Source organism: Lissotriton vulgaris, chromosome 6, assembly GCF_964263255.1.
Source record: "Lissotriton vulgaris chromosome 6, aLisVul1.2, whole genome shotgun sequence".
Classification (NCBI taxonomy): Eukaryota; Metazoa; Chordata; class Amphibia; order Caudata; family Salamandridae; genus Lissotriton; species Lissotriton vulgaris.
The window spans coordinates 161,091,063-161,112,789 of record NC_141694.1 but is presented as its reverse complement, the minus strand read 5'-3'; the positions used below and the strand labels follow the sequence as shown (position 1 = coordinate 161,112,789).

At 46.9% G+C, this 21,727-nt stretch overlaps 1 protein-coding gene across 1 annotated transcript in view; it reads right to left on the bottom strand.

Moving 5' to 3' along the window:
- Nucleotides 1-21,727, bottom strand: part of PKHD1 (PKHD1 ciliary IPT domain containing fibrocystin/polyductin) — a 2,083,594-nt gene that overhangs the window by 1,957,332 nt on the left and 104,535 nt on the right. The gene's annotated exons all lie outside the window — the stretch shown is intronic.

Sequence of the window (21,727 nt, the reverse complement as noted above, 5' to 3'; positions counted from 1 at the left end):
CAATAAAGTCCCGAATTGCCAAAGTTTGTTCATCAACATCCTTAAGTTGGCCTGATGCCCTGCCACTGGTCCTTATGAGCATACGTAGCACACCAGACAGAAGGACAGGACTCTCTCCACATGAAGTGTTAATGGGGAGGGCCATGAGACTGCCGTCAGTGCCAACTGCAGCGTTGTTGAATATCACAGATGATCTGATCCTGGACTATTGTAAGGGACTCTCTGACGCCATTCATTCTGTGTCTCTTCAGGTGCAGGCTGCTGAAATCCCATCATCCCAAGACCTGTGCCACTACCTGTGCCCTGGGGATTGGGTCGTGGTGAAGAAGCACGTCAGGAAGAATTGTCTAGACGTGCGTTGGCGAGGGCCCTACCAGATCATCCCAACATCGAATACTGCTGTTAAGGTCGGAGGGCTGCCCAATTGGATTCACGCCTCCCATACACTGAGAGTTCCAGCACCCCTGGAAGAAACAGCTCCTCTCTCTGATGAAAATACAGTTGTGAATGAAGAATCTATAGAGGGGACCAGCCAAGCCATTACTTCGGAAAGCGACCTATTCCAAAAAGAGGTACAAACCACACTACAGAGATTTAAATCTCGAGGGTACCCACACCACGTCCTCGACCAGGCCAAACAACGATGTGAAATCAAATCCAGAAGCCAATTGTTGTTGAACATACCAACACCTAAGAGAGACTCAATAACAGTTGTTTCTAAGTACTCAACATCCAGTAACAAATACAAACAAATCATCAGAAAACATTGGGAAATCCTAAGAATAGAACCAGACTTCAATAAAATTTTCGATAACCATCCTACCTTCGCTTATACCAGAGCCAAAAACATGGGTGAACTTCTAAAAACAACTCAAACCACCACTGAATTCAAAGGAACAATCCCGTGCAGGAACTGTAATCACTGCAACAGTGTCATCCAAGGGAATACAATCAATCACCCAATGAAGGGCAACAAAATCAAAGTTAGAGCAACAGCGACTTGTGACACCAGCAATGTAGTCTACATGTTGAAATGCCCATGCGGCAAAATTTATGTTGGACAAACCCAAAGGAAACTGAAAGTAAGACTTAGCGAGCACAAGTCCAACATAAGAAATAAACAAATTAAATCCACCGTTGCTCAGCATTTTCTGGAAGCAGGACATGGCATCAGCCAATTACGATACTGTGCTTTGGAAACCATTAAACAACAAGAAGGCAAAGACAATCACACTGAACTTCTCAGAAGAGAAAACTACTGGATTTACACATTGTGCAGCATGAAACCTCAGGGTCTTAATGACCGTGTGGAATACCTATGTTACCTTTAGTTAGAGGCTCCTTATTACGCATAGTGGTCAGCTCGTAACATCATTTCAATTATTGTACTTTTACTGAGAGGAATTCATTGAGTTCACTGAGTTCATATTTCTTTAATAATTTCAATTTATGATATTTAGGTTTTAACATTAACAAGAATGAAATGTTATTTAATTGTCATGCCTTTTTACAGACACGTTATGCTTTTTACAGGCTCATTATTATGCATTGAGAGATCTAACTGTCACTGTCATTTGCAATTCCTTAAATGTATGCAATTTCGATTTACCACTCGTATTCTTTCCGCTTTTTTAAGTTTAACCGGATCAGTTACACGCATCCGCCACTCCGTTTAGAGCACACACGTCCCCTTTAAATTTTCATGCTACTCTACGTTTTCACGTCACCTCTTGGCTACATAGACTTCCGGGTCACAACCGCGATCGAACCCGGTCACAGAAAGTTTGTCGGCGTTTGGGAATTTATTTCTGCACGTGTACGGTAAGCTACCTCCTGACATTAGAGATTTGGAACCGCCTGCATGCACGCTATGTAATGAGAGCACGACTGCTTAACCCGAAGCACCTAAAATGCGTCCGTTTGATTTATTTATTTTGGAAGTGAGTTTTTACTACTCAGACTCCCGTGTTTTGATTAAATTAGTCACTGAAATTGCATTATACGCACACGAGTCGGCCGTGATACCATTTTCACGGAGCACAGCCCTTCACTATCCGAAACACCCCGTCTATCTAGGTTTTCAGCACGTTTGATCTTTCACGCTTTTATTTCACAGTCCAGTCACTTAACTACACAGTTATTGAATACAATGAACTCGATGTTTAGTACAACCATTTTTTCTTCATTTATAGAATATATCCCCAGATGAAGGCATGATTTGAATGCCGAAATGCATTGGGATGATTTGAGTGCACTAAAGAAATTTTGATGATGAAATACATTCTTGTGAATGTAACGAGGATTGGAATAAATAATGGAATAAATACTTGAATATCTTTCACGTCTAAAGTGTAATATTTACCTTTCAACTGATCATTTAAGAAACCTACTTGTAAGGACTTTTTGGAACCCGGAGGACACATCTCACGCTTGAGAGTGCTACCCCTTGAAAAACATGAGGCAAGCAAGACAGCTAATGCAGTCTTTCTTTCATCCAGACTGCCGTCCAGAGCATAGCAGAGCAGAAACAGATAGGGATAGGTACTGAAACACAATTTTTTCCACTTTTTGTGATCAGTATTTTCACATAGAGGAACAAGAAGCCAGATGTATAAAAACTTGATGCAAAATATTGGGTGTGAACTGATCTATGTACCAAGAAGTTTGTTCCTAAAATTCTAAATTTTTGTGGGTTCCAATCTGACCTACCTCATGAAAATTACTGAGGTAGGTCAAAAATTGAGACTTAATACAAATGGAGGCCATTTAAAGGGAGGTGGCCTGCTGGGGTCATAAGTGTGCTGGGTCTGATTACTTTTAAATAAAGCATTTTTTGAAAGTAAAAATGCAGCCCATTTTCCTTAAAGGTAATGGAGCTACATTTGAAAATAAAAAGATTTTTATGTTTGAGAGTTGGCAGTGGTCCCCAGGGCGAAGTAAAAGAGATTCCAATGGGACCTCTTCCTGTTTGCAAATGGGTTACCACCTCCTTTGAGGGTTCAGTAACTTTTCAATCTTTCGCGCCTGGATTTCTGTTACAAAACATTGCTACTTATCATGCCGACTTGGTACTAGAAATTACACCATAGCATGCCCCTTCCTGATGCTGAATCATAGTCCATTCACAATGCCATTTTAAGAATCAGACATCTGACAAAACATTTTCTACAGTCACAAACACAAAATCGGAATGTTTGTGACCGTGTAAATGCTTAAAACATCTAGGTCATAAAGTTCTTGCAGAGAACAATGGGGCATATTACTAACAAGTAGCGATATTTATCACTAAATAGGCTTAGCGACAATTTTTTTATCACTGAGCATCGCAGGAATTTATCGCTGATATAACATGCTATTAGCAACGTTTATCTCCAAAGCGATAAATTTTCCGGCGATAGCGGCGAAATGCGTGAATATCACTGAGAATACAGTGATATTCATGCATTAGCGACAAAATGCTCTTAGCCATGTTATCCACCTCCCATTGGATAACATGGCTAACAACTGGTCTGGGCAGGTGTTAGTATTTGGAGATATTTGCACTTAGCGCGAATATTTCCATCGCTACGCCTGCCTTGCTAATAGGCGATAGCGATGTTAGCGACTGTTTTCAGTCGCTAACAGTTTTGGTATGCCCACTTTGCATGTCATTAGAGATAAATATCGCTAACATGCAAAGCGGGCCCCATACCGCTCGCTATCACCTAAAAGCTGTCGCCAACTGCTGTTAGCTACAACTTGCTAATAGGGCAATAGAATTATCGCCGCTTAGCGGACGAAAATGGCCGCTAAAGCAGCGAAAATTCCATATCGCCACCCTTGATAATATGCTCCAATGTTCATTGCATCGTTAATAGATCCAGGTGGACTGAAAACTAGCTTTCAGTTTGTTGCCAGAGTTAGAACACCACTCTTCTCACTGAGACAAGAGGCTGAGCTCTGCCTGATGCAATGCCATGCTTGTTGTGCTTGAAGATACCACAATGACTTGGTGGCTGTGAGACAGAAAAGCATTCACTGAAAACATCTAAATTCTTTTTTTTTAAACCTTCATTTGGAGACAAACAGGTTCAAGGGGAGTGTACATACAAAACAGACAGTCACATATGGCCATTACAGTGGTACGTCAGAGCCAAGGAAAAACAAAATAAAAAAAATACCAGGAGATACAAGGAAGTACAGGGCATGGCACCAGGCAATACAAGGAGCAATAGCGAAATGTACAGTAGAGGTTATAATACTATGATCCAGCATGGGCAGGCGAGCCAATAAGACAATGCAGTATGAACACATTACATTAGCGGAGAGTACATGAGACAGAGGTGACTCAAATATGAGGAACATAGGAAATAAAGGTGCCGCACAGGGATACAGTCTGAATTACCAGTAATACACCAGTCGTAAGGGAGACTACAACCCCCCAATATCTCGCAGGAAGAGGAGACAGGCAGCCCCTCCCCCAATATCGGAAGAAAAGCAGGCGTTGTGTAAAATCCCAGCCTATCATGTTGTTATCAACCTATCCCTTCGCGGTCCCCAGGTTCAGAATCAGAGTCCCGCGCAGCCCTGGCCAGGAGGTACACCTGGAGCGGACTCCAAAAGTCCTTTGGTCTGCATCGAACAGGCATCAAGTCAGAATAGATATTGTATTGATCCTGACAGTATATGAGGTCAGTCACCCAGTCCTGAAAGCGCGGCACCCTACCACGACCCCAGCAACAAGCCACCCTACGCCTAGCCAGCAGCAGGGCCACGTCAACAAATCTACGGTGAGAGGCAGGTACGCCCTTAGAGAAGCCAAGTAACATCACCAAGGGGTCAAACGCCACCCCATCCTCCGCCATAACCTGCAGAGCGTCATGAACCTGAGTCCAGTACTCCAATACCCCCGCACAGCTCCAAGCCAAATGCAAAAAGTCAGCGCCTTCCGCCCGACACCTAGCACACCTGTCATCCTCCGCCAAATGGAACCGTAGTTTCCTCGCCGGGGTATAATAGTACCTCTGAACAAACTTATAATGGATGATTTTAAGGCGACAACTAGAAGAAACATTGGCCGTGAGCCCGTAACAGTATGTCCACTGCTCGTCTGTAATAGGAGCACCCAATTCGGCAACCCACTGCTCGCGCACCCGATTGGCCGGGACCGATCGCTGTCGGCGAATAGCCCCGTATAATTTCGACACCAGGTGTCGCCCATCTGAAACCAACAGCACGTGGAGGGGAAGGGTAACCCCAGGCTCCGAAGGGTAGTCCGGTAGCAGAGCACGCATGCCCTGCCGCAGGCGGACAAAGTAGAACAGGTCTAGAGGGGAGCAAGCAGCCGCACCGAAGAAGTGAGCCTGCGTACGGAAGGCACCTCCATGAAACAAGTCGCCCCACGTGAGGACACCCAGCCGCTTGCACATTCGCTGAAACCCCGTTTCCAACAACAGCGACAAATCCGGATGATAAGCCAGAGGCAAGGCCGGCGAGTAGAGAAAGGAAACACCTAGCAAGTGAGCCACCCGCTTCCAAGCATCCACCGTGCACGTCACCGTCGTGCGAGGCGTTTCCACATCGGACACCTTGCCCAAAACCATCCCCTCAAGTGGGAGCGGGTGGGCGACCCAATGCTCAGCAGCAATCTGGGGTATGAACGGCGTGGGGCGCATCCAGTGATAAGCATAATGCGCCTGAGCGCTGAGATAATAAAGTTCAAAATCAGGGACGTCGAATCCGCCATCAGCATAGGGCAACGTAAGGGTGGCCCAGGCTACCCGTGGCTGCTTGCCCCCCCAGAACAGCCGCAGGAGCTCGGAGCGGAGTCTACGAAAGAAATAAGCACCAGGATGATATGGGAGGTTTTGAAAGAGATAAAGAAAGCGGGGCAGAACGACCATCTTGATAAGAGACGCCCTACCGGCCATGGAGAGAGGCAAAGACATCCACCTGGTGACATCATCCGCCAGTTTAGTAATGGCCACACCATAGTTAAGCCGAACCGCGTCTTCCTTGTTCAAGGATATGACAATACCGAGATATCGCAACTCCGAGTCACACCATTCCAGAGGGTAGTCAAGGGGAAACCTGGCCACCGCAGCAGTGAGGGGGAAAAATTGAGATTTCCGCCAGTTGATATGAACCCCGGAGACACCTCCAAAAGCGACCAGCTTCCGCAGGAGCGAATTAAGGTTGTTCTCAGGGTCCTTGACATAGAGTGTGACATCATCGGCGTATAAAGAAATGCCTACCTGTCGCTGAAGACAATTAAAGGCGCTCTGCTGATGAAACTGACGAATCCTACAGGCTAGCGGCTCAATGGCGATAGCAAACAAGAGGGGTGAGAGGGGGCAACCCTGTCGGGTCCCTCTCGTGAGAGGGAACGAGGGGGATAGCACCCCATTCACTACTACCCTCGCCATCGGATCAGTATATAAAAGCTTAACCCAAGAGATGAAAATCCTGGGGAAGCCCATCCGACAAAGAACATCAATAAGGTAGCCCCACTCAACAGAGTCAAACGCCTTAGTGGCATCAAGAAAAATAGCGGCAACCGGGACAGTGGGATCAATGGTCGACACAAACGAAAACAAAGTGCGGAGGTTGTGAGAGGTAGCACGGCCGGGCACAAAGCCCGACTGATCAGGCAACACGAGAACGGGCATGAGTTCGGCTAGTCTCACCGCCAAGACCTTCGCGAGAATTTTAACATCGCAGTTGAGCAATGAGAGGGGCCTGTAGGAGCCCACATCCAGCGGATCCTTGCCTGGCTTGAGCAGCGACGTTATGGCGACCTCCCGCATGGAGCCCGGTAGACGTCCCTCCTCCAGAGACTCCTCAAACACCTCACGGAGCACAGGGGCCATGGTGTCCACATAACACTTGTAAAATTCCGCAGGAAGGCCATCCAGCCCGGCGGCCTTCCCATTAGAAAGAGACATGATGGCATTCCTGACCTCCTCCACCTCTAGGGGCCTGCCTAAGAACTCCCGATGACCATCCGATAACCAACAGAGCGCCAACTCATCGAGGAAGCCGCCGTATCGAGTCTCTCCCGTCTGCTGTGTCGTGTAAAGGTGTGCATAGTGATCAATAAAAGTGCGCTGAATCTCCGAAGTGTCTCGACAGCGAGTGCCATCCGGAGTCACCAATTCCAACACGTCCGACCCATGCCTTGGATGCCTAGTAAGGGCAGCAAGGACCTTACCGGGCCGTTCCCCCTCGCAGTATCGCCTCGACGTCCAGTACTTCCCCCTATGCTTAGCCTCTCGAGCAGCCTCCTCCTCATACTCGGAGAGCTTAGTGCGGAACTGTGACAGAAGAGCGGGGTCCGAATCAACCTGCATCCTGCGCTCCAAGTCTCGCAAATCAGCCTCCAATCTCTCGAGGGTCCGAACAATCAGACGGAGTACTCCACAACTTTTAGAAATAGTGACACCCCGGATCGTAACCTTGAATGCCTCCCAAATGACCTCAATGCTGTCCACAGAGCCCTTGTTCCTAGGGAAGAACGCCTCCACCTCCACACCGAGTTCCTCCTTGAACACCGGGTCAAGTAAAGCAGTCGGAAACAAACGCCAAGGTGGGCGCGGCCTATGCAGCCCGGGGACGGATAAAACAACCTTCACCGGACAGTGATCAGAATACGTCCGAGCCAGATGCGTAGCCTCCCTTAGGCCAGCCATCAACCCTCTAGAGAGGAACACATAGTCCAGTCTCGCCCATGAGCGAGCATGTGTGGTGTAATGAGTGCCCTCCTTGGTGGCAGGGTGGGTGTACCTCCAGCTGTCAACCATCCCAGCCTCCTCCACTATCCCCCGCAACACTTCTCTAGCTTGTACATTGTACTGAGGGCTACCCTCTGATCTATCCAACTGGGCCTGAAGTGCAAAATTAAAGTCACCCCCCACACAATGTGAGTAGCATCCACAGCAAGGACATGACCCCATAGAGTGACAAAAAAGTTTGGCGTATCAACATTAGGAGCATAGCAATTAACAAACAGTACAGTGTTCTGCCCAAGCCGACCCCACAGCAGCACATAGCGCCCCTCAGGGTCCCCCACAGATCCAAGTTCCTGAAATGCGAGCGATCTTTTTACAAGGATGACAACCCCACGAGCATAAGAAGAATAGGAAGCAAACCCCCTGGCCGCAGCCCACCTCCCACCAAAAGTGGGGGAGGGAGCGGGGCGCAGATGCGTCTCCTGGAGAAAACATGAATAGCATGCCTGTCCAAGTACTGGATCACACTACGACACTTCCTGGCATCATTAAGGCCCCGTACATTCCAGGACAAAATCGAGATCTGGTCTACAACAGCAGTCGACATCACACAGATTCAGGGCCCCACGGGACCCAATCGACAAATATAAGGCATCCAACTACCAGCAACAGCCAGCAATAAGTCCACGCCCCAGGGCACGGACAGGCCCCCACATGCACTCCACACATTTCCCAGTCATCTCCGAAACATCCAAACAATAACACAACAACTCCCCCCCAACCAACCCATCCATGCAGCAAGCACTCAGGACAGACTGCGCGCAGCACACCGCCAAGCCATCCCACACGGCCCACAACTCGCACACATGCTACGCTTGCAGAGTGCGCCCCATCACGTGGCAGCCTAAAATGGCGGCCGCCGCACTCGGGCCCAAAATGGACGGGAACACGGTCCCCAGGACCAGTCCCGCCAGATAGAAAAGTGGAACAGCCTGGAAAGCGGGCGCCACAACATTTCCGTGCACTCAAACAACAGCAGCAGCTCCCATAGCGAACCAGAAGTCCCGGGCAAACAGACATGGACAGCTTCATTCCCACCCCATCCACCCACCTGACACCACCCCAACTATCAGGCCACGCATACCCCTCCCCCCCCCCGTTCCCCAACACACATCCAGTCAACCAACAGAGGACTAGAATCCAAACCAAAGGTAAACATGGGGCACACCCTCCGGGGAACCTTCCAGAGGTGCACGACGCCACTCCCTCACGCCACGCCAGTGTCCGCGCCAACAAGTATCAGGCGGCCCCAGGCACAGCGCAGGGGGGTGGGTGCCCAGAGCGCAACACCAAAGAACACCATCCTGCGGTGCCATACCGACCCCTCAAAAATGAGTAGCAAAACACACTCATTCAACACAACACAGACATGACCCACGCATCAGCAAAAAACAACAACGGACGATAGCTAGGCCGCAAATACGGAGAAGGAAGACAGCAGGACTCATTACAAAAGATACACGTCCACAGTACTCCAAAAAATGGGAAGAAGATAGACAAGGTCCAAAGTCACCAGAATCAGGCGACCTCCTCCTCAGCCGCCGAATGTTCACCCTCCGGATCTCGATCGTCACCCCGATCCGCAGCAGCTCGCTCGCGCTGGAGGCGCTTCGCAAAGTCCTCAGCATGCTGTGGGTTGGTGAAGAAATGTTGTTTAGCCTGATGCGTCACTCTAAGTTTAGCCGGATAAAGCAAGGCGTAGTCCACTTGGAGGTCTCGAAGCTTCCTCTTCACCCCCAAGAACTTCCGACGCTGGTCCTGCACCATCGGCGTGAAGTCGGGGTACATGGTGAAAGACACCCCTTCGAAGGAGAGAGCCCTGTTAGTGCGGGCAGCCTTAAGAGCAGCGTCTCGATCACGATAATTCAAAAGGCGCGCTATGATGGGACGCGGTGCAGCCCCAGAGGCCGGGCCGGTCCCAAAGTCCGATGCGCTCTCTCAACAATGAACTGGGACGAGAAAACTTCCGTCCCAATGGCGCCCACCAGTAGCCTCTCCACATAAGTCTCCATTTTGCCCACATTCGTGGACTCCGGGACACCTACAATGCGCACGTTGTTGCGCCTACTCCTCGCTTCCAACTCTTCGTTCTTAGCGGCAATGACACGCAAGATATTGTCCATTCTCGCCAGTTGGGTGGTATGGGTGGCCGCCGTGTCATCATGGTCCGAAATGCGCTGTTCCGCCGCCGTCAAGCGCTCCTCATGCACGTCCAATTTCTGAACGACCGCATCCATGCGCAACGATATCTTGTCCACTTTGTCCACTATAGTGGCGAACCCCTGCCTCATCTCCTGCATCATTTGGGCAAAGTGCGGTGTTGGTGGGTGCGGGACACTCTCAGCGACAGTCGGGGGGGGGACCGCGAAGTCCCAGCTTCCTGGAGCAAACGCGTCCCACGCCTAGCCCCTCCAGAGTCAAAGGACAATTTGGACTGTTTAGTGTCCGGCTTCCCCATATCGGTGGTGCAGTGGGGGATCGAGGCAAATAGGAGTCAGGATAGAGGTCGGACAAGTAGAAAGCAGCTCGAATCGTGGGGGCACGAGCAGGCCAGCACGCCCCGCCACTCCCAACGACGAGAAATGGCCGTCTTCACCTCCAGCCCAAGGGGGCAAACTCTCAGAATCAAAGTAGAAGATCCGTTGCGACTCCGTAAGCAATGGTATCTGGGCAGGCAGATGGGATAGCCGATAGATAAGTCCGACAGCAAGGAAGAGCCAAGCGTCTCGCCCGACCAGCGAACAGGCCTGGCGGAGAAGGGCGGAGCTAGGCCTACACCCTACGTGCAGAGCCCCGGACTGGCATGAACAGTGATGCCGGGCAAGAGGGCATCAGACCTCCAGAGCGCGAGTCGGAGAAACTTGGGATCCACATAACTTCGGCCAGCAACCTTCGAACGGCTCAGGAGTTAGACCGTGGGTGGACAGCCGATATCCCAACCGATCCGTGGGGTCAGTTCAGGGCGCAGCGATGGTAATCAGGATACCTAGGCGGATAATAGCTCCGGGCAGCGGGAGCCTCACGACAGTGCGGCCATTCCGCAGTGCGCCCTCTAGCGCCCCCCAAACATCTAAATTCTCCTGAAAGTTGAGACACTCACCTGAGCTTGTCACCCAAAGGTCTGTTGGTGTAAAGCAGCAGTGAGACCTTTATGGCGCCTAATGGACCTGAGATCTAGTCAAGGCCTTCTCATCGTGAGAGCAGTCTGAATTATCCAAGAGCCTGCACATGGTCCCATCCCACAGACAGTGCTAACTTCACTTGGACACTAAAGAACCACTTAAGTCAGTGTGTAGAACTCATTTGGAAAGATAGATTGCATTACTATAGGCTACTGTTTCCGCAAACATATTAGAATGTAAGTTCAAACAACAGACCACAGCACAATCAATAGTCCCAACTGACTACCATTAGTCAGTAATACATTTTATTCCAAAAGATGAGCAATAAATATAACACAATCTTGATCATAGGAGGATCATTTTCCAAATTGTTGACACGTAGATGAAGCAAAGAAAATGCCGACACGTGTTTGTCGTTAAACAACTTTCTCAAGGCTCAACACAATATCCAAAAGTAGATGCTATCAACGGAAACACCCTTATCATATCCTGTATAATGATTCAAAATGCTAGTCCATTCCAGTCATAGTCCTTAGGCCACAGTATGCCCAAAAAGTCACTAATGGAAGCAAGTGAGCCAGGGAAAACTCGTTATGATAAATGAGTAAAGGCTAAAGTGCCATGCCTCAAGGAAGACAACGATCTTCAGTAGCAATCTAAATCAGCGTGGCTCTCCACTTAGATTCAAAAGGTTTGAACTTTCATGATTTATGTGCCTGGAGGATCTTCTGTTCGTGTAGTGAGTAATACTGTGGGTGGCACAGTGTTTGCATTGAGCATGCCATAAGACATATTGAGTGTTTAAGTTTGCAAACTTGACAGAGGTGCTGATTGCTTTCTCTGAAACCACTGCCACCATTTTTTTGTATAACGTATTAGAATGTGTGCGACATCCCCACGAATATCAGTGCCTAAAACTGTCCTGCTGGTGTGCTGCTTATGTCCCGAACAGAATAATATTTGAGCACTGATGCCATATAAGCAACACTTTGAAAACACATCATACTAGCTCTCTGGTTTGAAACCGGCCGAGAATTTGTGTTTCAAAGAAACTACTGCCATTGTAGTGAAGTAGTGTGGCTCACTGGTTAGAGGCGGCAGACCCGAGAGCAGAGGACGGCCCGGGACCAGGGTTCGATTCCCGGCGCGGCAGGTTTCTGGACCAGGGTCAGCGGACTCCATAATTCTCTCGCCTCGGTGCCCACTCTGATCAGCGATCACACTCGGCAACTCTGGGCATTAGCTTGCCTCATCTTCACTAATGGCCCCACCAGACCGCCGGGGATGCCTGGTCTCACCCTGGAGATACCCATTAAGGGACCATCTCTCAGGGAAGCCAGGAAGGGTTTCGCAGCGGTCGAAGCGCCTTGGGACCCTACGGGTAAGTAGTGCGCTATATAAATGCCTATACATTACATTGTTTTAGACCTGCCTAATATTTAAACCAATAGTTAAAATCTTATATTTATTTTACTCTACTTTTATTATTTCAATATTCCACAATGTTTTGAAGTAGTTAGCTAATCATTATTTTTTACTAAAATACATTGGACATTAAAGGGCAGATTTACAAGGACCTGACCCATCTGCATAGATGTGTCAGTTTCCTTGCGCCAGTGCCAAATGTCCTTGCGCCACCATGGATGCGCTGTATTTACAATACAGTGCTCCATGGTGCAAGGATTAACTGATGCGTCAAAAATACTGACACACCTATTGGCACAAAAGTGACGCATCGCTAGAGTTGCTCATGAAAGTCCAAATGCAATTAGAGGGCAGTAGGGGCATGTAGGTTGCGCACGGCGATGATACTATGTATTAGGGAACAATAATATTAGTTTTGTCTGTGATAGTGCTTCAAGGAGTTTGAGCAACGACTGCCCCTTGTTGTTAACAGAGTGCAGACTCAACTATCAAGAAAGAAAATTAAAAAAAGTCCTGACCCACATTCACAGAATAATGTAATCAATCCAAGTCAATTTCTTCTTAGTCCGTTTTCATGGTGGTTTATTCAGTTGTCATGTATATCCAAATACCGTATGCTTCACTCCTTCAACATCAGAGGTAGCCACAAACTGAGCCAACACGTGTTTCATCTACAGGTATATAACCTCAGACTTCATCAGGGCTACAACAGACAAAAAAATGAATTACTAATAGATATAAATACAATAGACAGCACCATCACCAACTAAGTGCATAAACACAGAAAGTGAAAGGACCACATGAGAAATCCATCGCAAATTCCAAAGTACTGGAAGCCAAGCAAGATGACTGCTAAAGAGATGAAGAAAATACATCTCAACTTTATAAAGCACCCTAAGGTTTAATCAGTGAACAACCTTTACAACGAAACTTTTACCACGCAGTGCCTTTACAACGCGGTATTTACAACGCAAACCATTACAACGCATTGCGCTGGGGGGCGCTCTAGGATAGGGAATAAGTTTAATTTACTATCCAACACCTTCCCTAGTGTCCACGGGGACTGGTGTTGGAATAGTAAATTAAACTTTTCACTATCCAGCACCTCTAAGCGCTATGCGTTGTAAAGGTTTGCGATGTTAAAACCGTGTTGTAAAGGCATGCGTGGTAAAAGCATGCGTTGTAGTGTCATACATCCGGTGTAATCCAATCATGAACAGTTGTATGTAACGAAAACAAGGAGGAAAGGGAGCAATGAAAAAGGGGGAGTAAAGAAATGTCCTAGGTGAAAAAGGAATAATCTTGCATATCTAAAAACTCAGAGAAGCGGAAAGAATAAAAATATAGAAAATATATATAAAAAAACCAAAAGAACTAGTAGAGAGCTCACCACAAAGAAATAGGGACATACAAATAATCAAATAAGAGACTCACCACTATAAAAGCAAATATTTAATGCCTCAGTGCAACCATCAAATAAGAGAAAAGCCCCAGTCTTGAGTGTACAGTGGACTCACCTACAACGTTTCTTTACTCCCCCTTTTTCATCACACCCTTTTCTCCTTATTTTTGCTACATACAACTGTTCACAATTGGATTACACCTTAGGGTACTTTATAATGGTGAGATTTCTTTTCTTCATCTCTTTAGCAGTCTAACTTGTTTGGCTTCCAGTACATTGGAATTTGCTATGGATTTCTCACGTGGTGCTTTCTCTCTTTTTGTTCATGCACTTAGTTGGTGATGGTGTTGTCTATGGTATTTATATCTATTAGTATTTTTTGTATTTTTCTGTTGTAGCCCTGATAAAGTCTGAGGTTATATACCTGTAGACAAAACATGTTTTGGCTCAGTTTGCGGCTACCTCTGACGTTGAAAGAGTGAAGCATACTGTATTTGGATATATATGAAAACTGAATAAACCATCATGAAAACGGACTAAGAAGAATTTGACTTGGACTGATTACATTATTCTGTGAATATGGCTCAGGACTTTGTTATTTGTTTTTCTTGCTCATGAAAGTGATGTAACTCCAGTAATGTGCCCCAACAGATAGGTGATTCCCATACAAAAAGCCTACATCATTCCTTGCACCTGGTTTGAGCAGTGAAGGCGTAGAGTGATGCATGGAAACACCCACCCTGCAGGTATAAAGGTGCAGGTATAAAGTGAGGCAGAGCTTTACAACGTGATGCATCTCCCTAGATGCATCACGTCGTAAATTGGCCACATTGTTTGTGCCGCCGTTGCATCAAAAAAAGTGACCCAATTGAGGCACAAGGAGGCGCAAGGGGCTTGTGCCCCTATATTTCTATTCATAGCTGCCCTTATGACGTTGCAGCATTCCTACAGCTCAACCTTTCCTCTACAGGCATCCCAAAAGCAAGTCAGCAGCCGCCTAATAAACAGATTTGTTTATTAGAATCTAGGTTTTACTTATGCTGGACACAGATGTTCACAATTTGAAAGCTTGTTGTTAGCTCGCATTAAATGGAGTGGACAAGTGACAAAAAAAAATTCATAAAGAAGTTGGGAGGAAACATGGCGGCAGCAAGCTGCGCTGCTGTGGTGCTCCAAATCCAAGCTCCCGCTGATGGCTGTCACCGAGTGCTGTGTTGTCCCGTGAGGCATGGTATGATATGTCAAGATCTTTGAGAAGATTTTTTGACCCATTAAGGACCCATTAAGGATTCGAGCGATTTCTGCCGGTTTAGCTTGTTTTCAATATTTCGATCCCCGAGCTTACCGGCGTTTCGTTTGGCGTCTTTGACGTCTTTCTTCAATTTTCTATGTGCTTGGAGGCTTGTCCCTTTTTTCCCCTTTTTCCTGGATCCCCGCAGGCTGCTGGCGTAAGTCTCTTGCCACTTTCAAGTATCTCCGTTCAACGGCCCCCAACCCGCCCGGGTTTGCGGCTTTGGTCCCGGGTCGCCCTGGAGCTCAGGAGAGGGTGGCAGTTCCGAAGCTTACTGCACGCTTCTTGCGTGGCAAACAGCGGTTTCAGCAGTACTGGACCCGGCGTTAGCTGTGAGGAGGCACTGGCTGAGGCAGGAATGGATTCGCTACATGAACCTAAGGTGTTTTTGCGGGATCCTGGGGGTCTGGCTGGTAAAAGCTACGGTGAGGCTGCGGTCTGTCCTGAGATTGCTATCGCTCCCACAACTGCTACCCTAATATCAATACCAAAAAAAAGGTAAGCGTGGCTGTAAGAAAAAGGGCACTGGGGGTAAGAGTGCTAATGAAAGTTTTGGTGAGAGCACCTTGGACCTAACAACAGTCTTATCTGTTAAGCCACCTCCTAAGCCTCTCTCCTTGAGGTTAAATGTATCTACAAGCCCTGACTCTAGAGCCATAAAAAAAAGAACTCTTCATATTTAAGTGCGGAAATCAAAGCTAAAGGTGTAAAAAAAGTATACAGCAGTAAAGGGCCATAACTTAGCCATCAGGGCCGGGTCCAAAATCACCCCATCACTGCGTTCTTATTTTAAAGTAATTCCACAGATATTACACCTCTCAGAAGATCAGGCCCTGGCTCAATCCGTTTCTTCGGAGTGTCAATTACTGGACTCCAGTGGGGCTAGTAGGGTTAGTGTTATGGAGGTACCCCCTTCCCCCACTCCTGAGGTTGGTGTTGTGACAGATGCAGTGGCCACAGAGAGCTGCCCGCCCTCTCAGACTGGGACAGTTGATAAAGCTGTCCTTGCATCCCATGCTGTCAAAAGGGGCACCTACAGAATCAGAGGGAATGGTGGTTGAGAAATTACAAATGGCGGAAGCCTTGCAGGAGGAGCCTTTGCGGGGAGACAGTGTTGATCCTATGACCACCTCTCTGCAGTCTATGTTTGTAGCTCTGTCCGCAGACATTAAGAACGGTTTTGATGCATCGAAAGCAAATCAATTAGAGATAAGAAATTTCTGCGAATCTTTAGTCAATAAGATCGATGGCCTTAATGCTATAACATCAGCACTCGAAGAGACAATTGCTGGCCTTTCGTTACATCTAGACCAGGCCAAAGGCGATATCATTAAGCTTAAGAGAGAAGATCTTTTAATGGCCGGATGGATGGAGTCTCTGGAGAACAACGCTAGGCGTAGTAACATCCGTATTCTCAATGTTCCAGAGGGAAGCGAGGGGTCTGACATTTAACAATATGTGATTTCTCTTTTACGGGAATCACTAAATCTGGCGGAGCTACCTGAGGATCTGGCCAAGGATATTCAACGCATCCGCAGGGACCCTTTTAGAAAAAACCCTCAAAGAGCTAAGCCCCGTAAAATCCTTGTAAATTTCCACCCTTTCACACATAAAGAAAGTATTCTTAATGCAGCTTTAAAGCAGAAATCATTGGTAGGCAATGGGTTGAACTTTGAAATTAGATCTGACCTATCTAGTGAGAAGCAGTGGGAGCTTGGTAGGCGTCTGGAGGCATTTAGAAGTGCAGGCGCATCGGCTCAACTTAAGTTCCCTGCCTCTTTGAGAATAATGCACAACAATAAAATGTTTAACATCAGGTCTGTGCAGGAGGCAGATGAGCTATTACTCACCTTGGGGGAGGCTAAGGGGGGTGCCAAGGGGTCCATTGGTTGAGGTCACTGTCCTTACTGTCCTCAATAGCATTAGCATTTCGGTACTCTGGCATCTCTTCCCCAATTTTTTTTTTCTCAGTTGTAATAGGAAGTGGGGATGGTAGCAGAAATGAAAAAGGGAGAAAGGTCTAAATAAGGATACAAGGGGAAAAAAGGAAAGATAAATAAAAAATAAAAAAATAAAATAATCATCATATTTAGAGAAGGGAAAGAAAAAGAAGGAAAAAAAGAGATAAAGGGAAAATGAGACTATAGGGAAAGGAACAGAAAAGGAAGAAAAAAATCCTACTTTCATACACTAGGGCCTGAACGCTATATATAGGCATAGTAACTTAGTTTCCTGTAATTGACCTAACTTTTCACCTTTTTTTTTGTAGACAGCACAGTGGGAGTATTGGGTTGGGGCACTATCTTCTGGACTAGTTCCGGATAGATAGGGCAAGGGTTTCCTGTGAAGGGCTGGAGGGGTGGGGGGGGGGTTAGTTTGGGGCACAGGGGAGAGGGGAGGGGGGTGGGGAGAAGTCTTAAAAAAAACTAATTTTCTGCTTGAAACAGGTTTACTTTTGGTTCAGGGTCATTATTTGCAGCAAGGCAACATTACGATCATGGCAGAGTTTTGTGTATTTAGCCTCTATGAGTGGTCTGGGGGTGGTACAATTGAGTCTTTATGAGTAGTGTGAAGATTATCTCCTGGAACGTGAATGGCCTCCGCACCAGACCTAGGGCGGATAAGATCATGCAGTACTTACGGGATTCTGATGCGCAGGTCATCATTCTCCAGGAGACGCATCTAATAGAGTCTGAAGTACTCTCTTTAGTAAAGAAAAACAGATGGATTGATTTCTCCAAATCAACTTCGCAATCCACTAACACCAGAGGCGTGACAATTATTTTCAAACGACCTCTCAAAGTAAGGTTAGTCTCGAAATTGGTTGACCCAGGTGACAGATGGGTCATCGTTACAGTACTAATTGCCGGAGCACAAACTACGATATTGGGCTATTACGGGCCTAATGAACATGATCCCTCTGTACTAAAATCTATATTCTCACATCTTTTGTCTTTCCCGGAACCTATGATTCTGGCGGGGGACTTTAATATAGTTTTGGACCCGGTGTTGGATAAAACCATTAATAGTCGGCCTTTAGTTCTTTCTAAGACTAGGGTCTTTTTGCTTAGATCTATGAAGCAGTAAGGGCTTATTGGCATTTGGAGGGATAGGGCCGGCAAGAAGCAGGGGGTTTCTTATCGTAATCAGAAATATCATCACCAGTCTAGAATTGACTTTATGTTAATTAATCATAGATTGGTAGAATCTGTAAAAAATATTTGTTACCTCCCATCCCACCTACCAGATCATTCGGCAGTATTCTTGGAACTTAAGGGGTTCCCTAGGGTTTCTAGATCCTGGACGTTTGACCGCTCGCTCTTATCAGCAGCGGATGACATATCTTTCCTTATTACGGAAACCCAGTATTTTATACAGACCAATCTGGGCTCAGCTGCTTCTGGGATTGTTTGGGACTCTTTTAAGGCCTTTTTAAGAAGCCTTATTACCAACAAGGTCTCATTCCGGAGGAAGCGATATAGGGAAGAAGTAGCTTCTATAGAAGCTGAGATGTTGGAAACCCAAGGTGAGATTGATCGAGCTTTACCCGGGAATTCTACACAAGTACTTTGTAATAAGCTAGTGTCTTTAAGAGGTCAGTTGGGGTCGGTGTTAAATCACCGACTGCTGGCGAAATGGGAGGTTAGCAAGATAGCCCATTTCCAATTTGGTGAGGGAGCGGGGAAACTTTTGGCCTGGAAAGCTAAAACCGACCAGGTCCGTAATAAAATTTAGTCTATAGTTTATAATAATGTACCCTATTCATCGGATGGTGATATCAGGAGAATCTTTAGAGATTTCTTCCAAACAATCTATCAGGAAGATAAAACCTTGGATCAGGAACATATTGGCAGTTGGCTGAAAAAGGTGTCTCTCCCTTCCCTATCCACGGAGCAATGGGCCTTCCTGGATAATATTATTACGGAAGAGGAGGTCAGAGCGGCTATCCTTAACAGTAAGAAAGATAAGGCGGCCGGTCCAGACGGCCTCTCAGCAGAGTTTATAGGGCCCTGGAACAAGCCATCATACCCTTTCTGACCATGCTATTCAATCAAATTCTTAAGGATGGGTTATCTCCTCGTGTTTCCTGGGATAGTGCTTCAATTACTGTAATTTTAAAGCCAGGGAAGTCAGCAAAGTCCTGTGGGTCATACAGGCCCATTTCCATCTTGAACGTGGATTATAAGATCTTTGCCACGGTTCTGGCTAAGAGTTTGAGCATAGTAGCACCAGACATCTTACATCGTGACCAGAAGGGGTTCGTAAAAGGCCGTCAACTGTATGAACTGACCTATGACTTTATAGGGGCCATAGATATGGCAACAACTGACTCACTCCCACTGGCAGTTCTGATGCTCGATGCAACCAAGGCCTTCAACAGGGTGAATTGGGCATACCTGTCGGGGATCTTGGATAAGTTTAATATTGGGGATAGCTTCCGTCGAGCAGTCAGACTTTTATATTCAAATCCATCAGCTAGGGTGTTAGTGAATGGCAAGTTATCTGACCCCTTTCCTATCACAAGGGGAACGCGTCAGGGCTGGCCCTTTTCCCCCTTATTATTCGATCTGTATATAGAGCCCTTCGCCCAGCTCGTAAGGGAAGAGGAGTCTATCAAATCATTTGTATATGAAGGTTGGGAAAGAAAAGTGGCTCTATATGCCGACGATATTTGGATATTTTCTTCAGACATACGTACAGCCTTTCCAGCAGCTATTAAACTGGCTTTAGAGTTTGGGGAAATATCTGGATATGAGGTCAATGCCTCAAAGACCGAGGTAATGGTTTGGAATGATAGAGATTGTGGCATGGAGTTTCAGCTTTCTATAAGCTTGCGCTATCTGGGTCTGAATATCATCAAATACATTAATAAAATTGCCATAACCAACTTCGCTGCGGTCGCAAGGGAATGCCGTAAACTCATGCAATCTTGGTCACATCTTCCCTTATATTTGTTGGGGCGAGAAAATTTAGTTAAGATGACTATCCTGCCTAAGGTGTCATTTTATTTAATACTATTCCTCTTTCTTTTGATTCGTCAGCCATATCCAAGTTACAGGGAGATATAATGGGGCAGATTTATGATGCCCTTGCGCCTCTTTGCGCCGCAATTGCGTCACTCTATTTGACGCAACGGCGGTGCAAACAATGCGCCCTATTTACAACGTGACGCATCTAGGAGATGCGTCACGTTGTACAGCCCTGCGCCATAAGGAGGCGTTCCTGCGCAGGGGGGGCGTTCCTGCGCAGGAACGCCTCCTGAATGTGGCTGAGTGAAATCTATGAGATTTCACTCAGTCACTTTCAGGCCAATGCTGCGTCAATACCCTGCGCCTGCTTGAAGCAGGCGTAGGTCTTGACGCAGCATTGTGAAGATGGGGCACCCCTGAGCCTTGCTGGAGCTGCGTCGCGCTTGCGACGCAACTCCAGCAATGCGCCACCTTTCCGGCACAGATGCGTCACGCATCTGTGCCGTTTTTGCACCATGGTGCGCCGCATTGTAAATGCGGCGCACCATGGGTGGCGTAGCTGTGGCGCACTGTGGCGCACATTAACTGGTGCATCCCTGGGGATGTGCCAGTTAACATAAATCTGCCCCTAAGTCTTTTATTTGGGATAAACATATTCCAAGGATTGCATGGAAGAAGCTCAGGCGCCGCTGGGAGAAGGGAGACCTAGCAACTTCTGATTTACAAACTTATGCGTTGGCGTTCCAACTTTGCCATGCTCGAATGTTGCTAAAGATGCCCATAGATCATGGGGTCGGAAGTATGTTCTCAGCCTTGCTTAAAGGTGAAGGAGTAGCGCAGTCAGGTTTTCTGTTTGAATTTGGAGACCCAAAGTTTAAAACAAAATCGAATTAAAGGTATTACAGGGGTTGGCAAAAATGTGGGCTAGGGTGAGGAACTCAATAAAGCTTGGATACTTCTCTAGTAGGGCCCCGCTGTGGGGATCTCCTGGGAGTCCTGGGTGGCTAAAAGATAGTCTAGCTGCTCCTTTACGGGATGGTGGGCTGGAGATATGGGGAGAAATATTTGTGGAAGGAAGCCTGTTGCGATGGGAAGTCTTAAAAGGGAGGATAGGATCCTAATTTAGGTATATTCAGATTGCTAGTTGGGCACATTCCTATACCTCATAAGCCTCATCTCGAAGTAGAGCTCCAGTTGGGGGCGGCAACCAGCTTGAGACTCTACTCCTGGATAATCCACCTGGCAAAAAAGAGGTATCTTCATGGTACAATTTGATACAAGAGGAGTCTGACGGGGAATTTCAGCTACCTGAGTTGTTGTGGGGTTCTTCTATTGCTTGTTGTAACTAAAAAGATCGGTGGTTTGCATCATTTAAGGTCCTGTGGGATATTGTAAAGCCTGCATGGTTGCGTAGGAATCACATGTATACACTTCACAGAGCATATTATTCGCCACAAAGATTGACAAAATGAATCCAGGGTTACTCAGTAGCCTGTGCCAGATGTGGTTTAATAGCTGCCACTGATACCCATATGTTTTTTGAATGCCTCTCTGTTTCAGTCTTTTGGGACTTACAGCTTCTTTGGGTCATCAAATTTTGATCGATCTCCCTCTTGCAATCTTTGGGGTGACTGATGGAGTTCGGAGTCCGGCGAAGAACCTTCTCTTTTACTCCATTTTATTGGCTAGAAGGGAGATCTGTAAAAAGTGGAATGACCATCATTCACCTACACTTCTAGACTGGCGAGTTT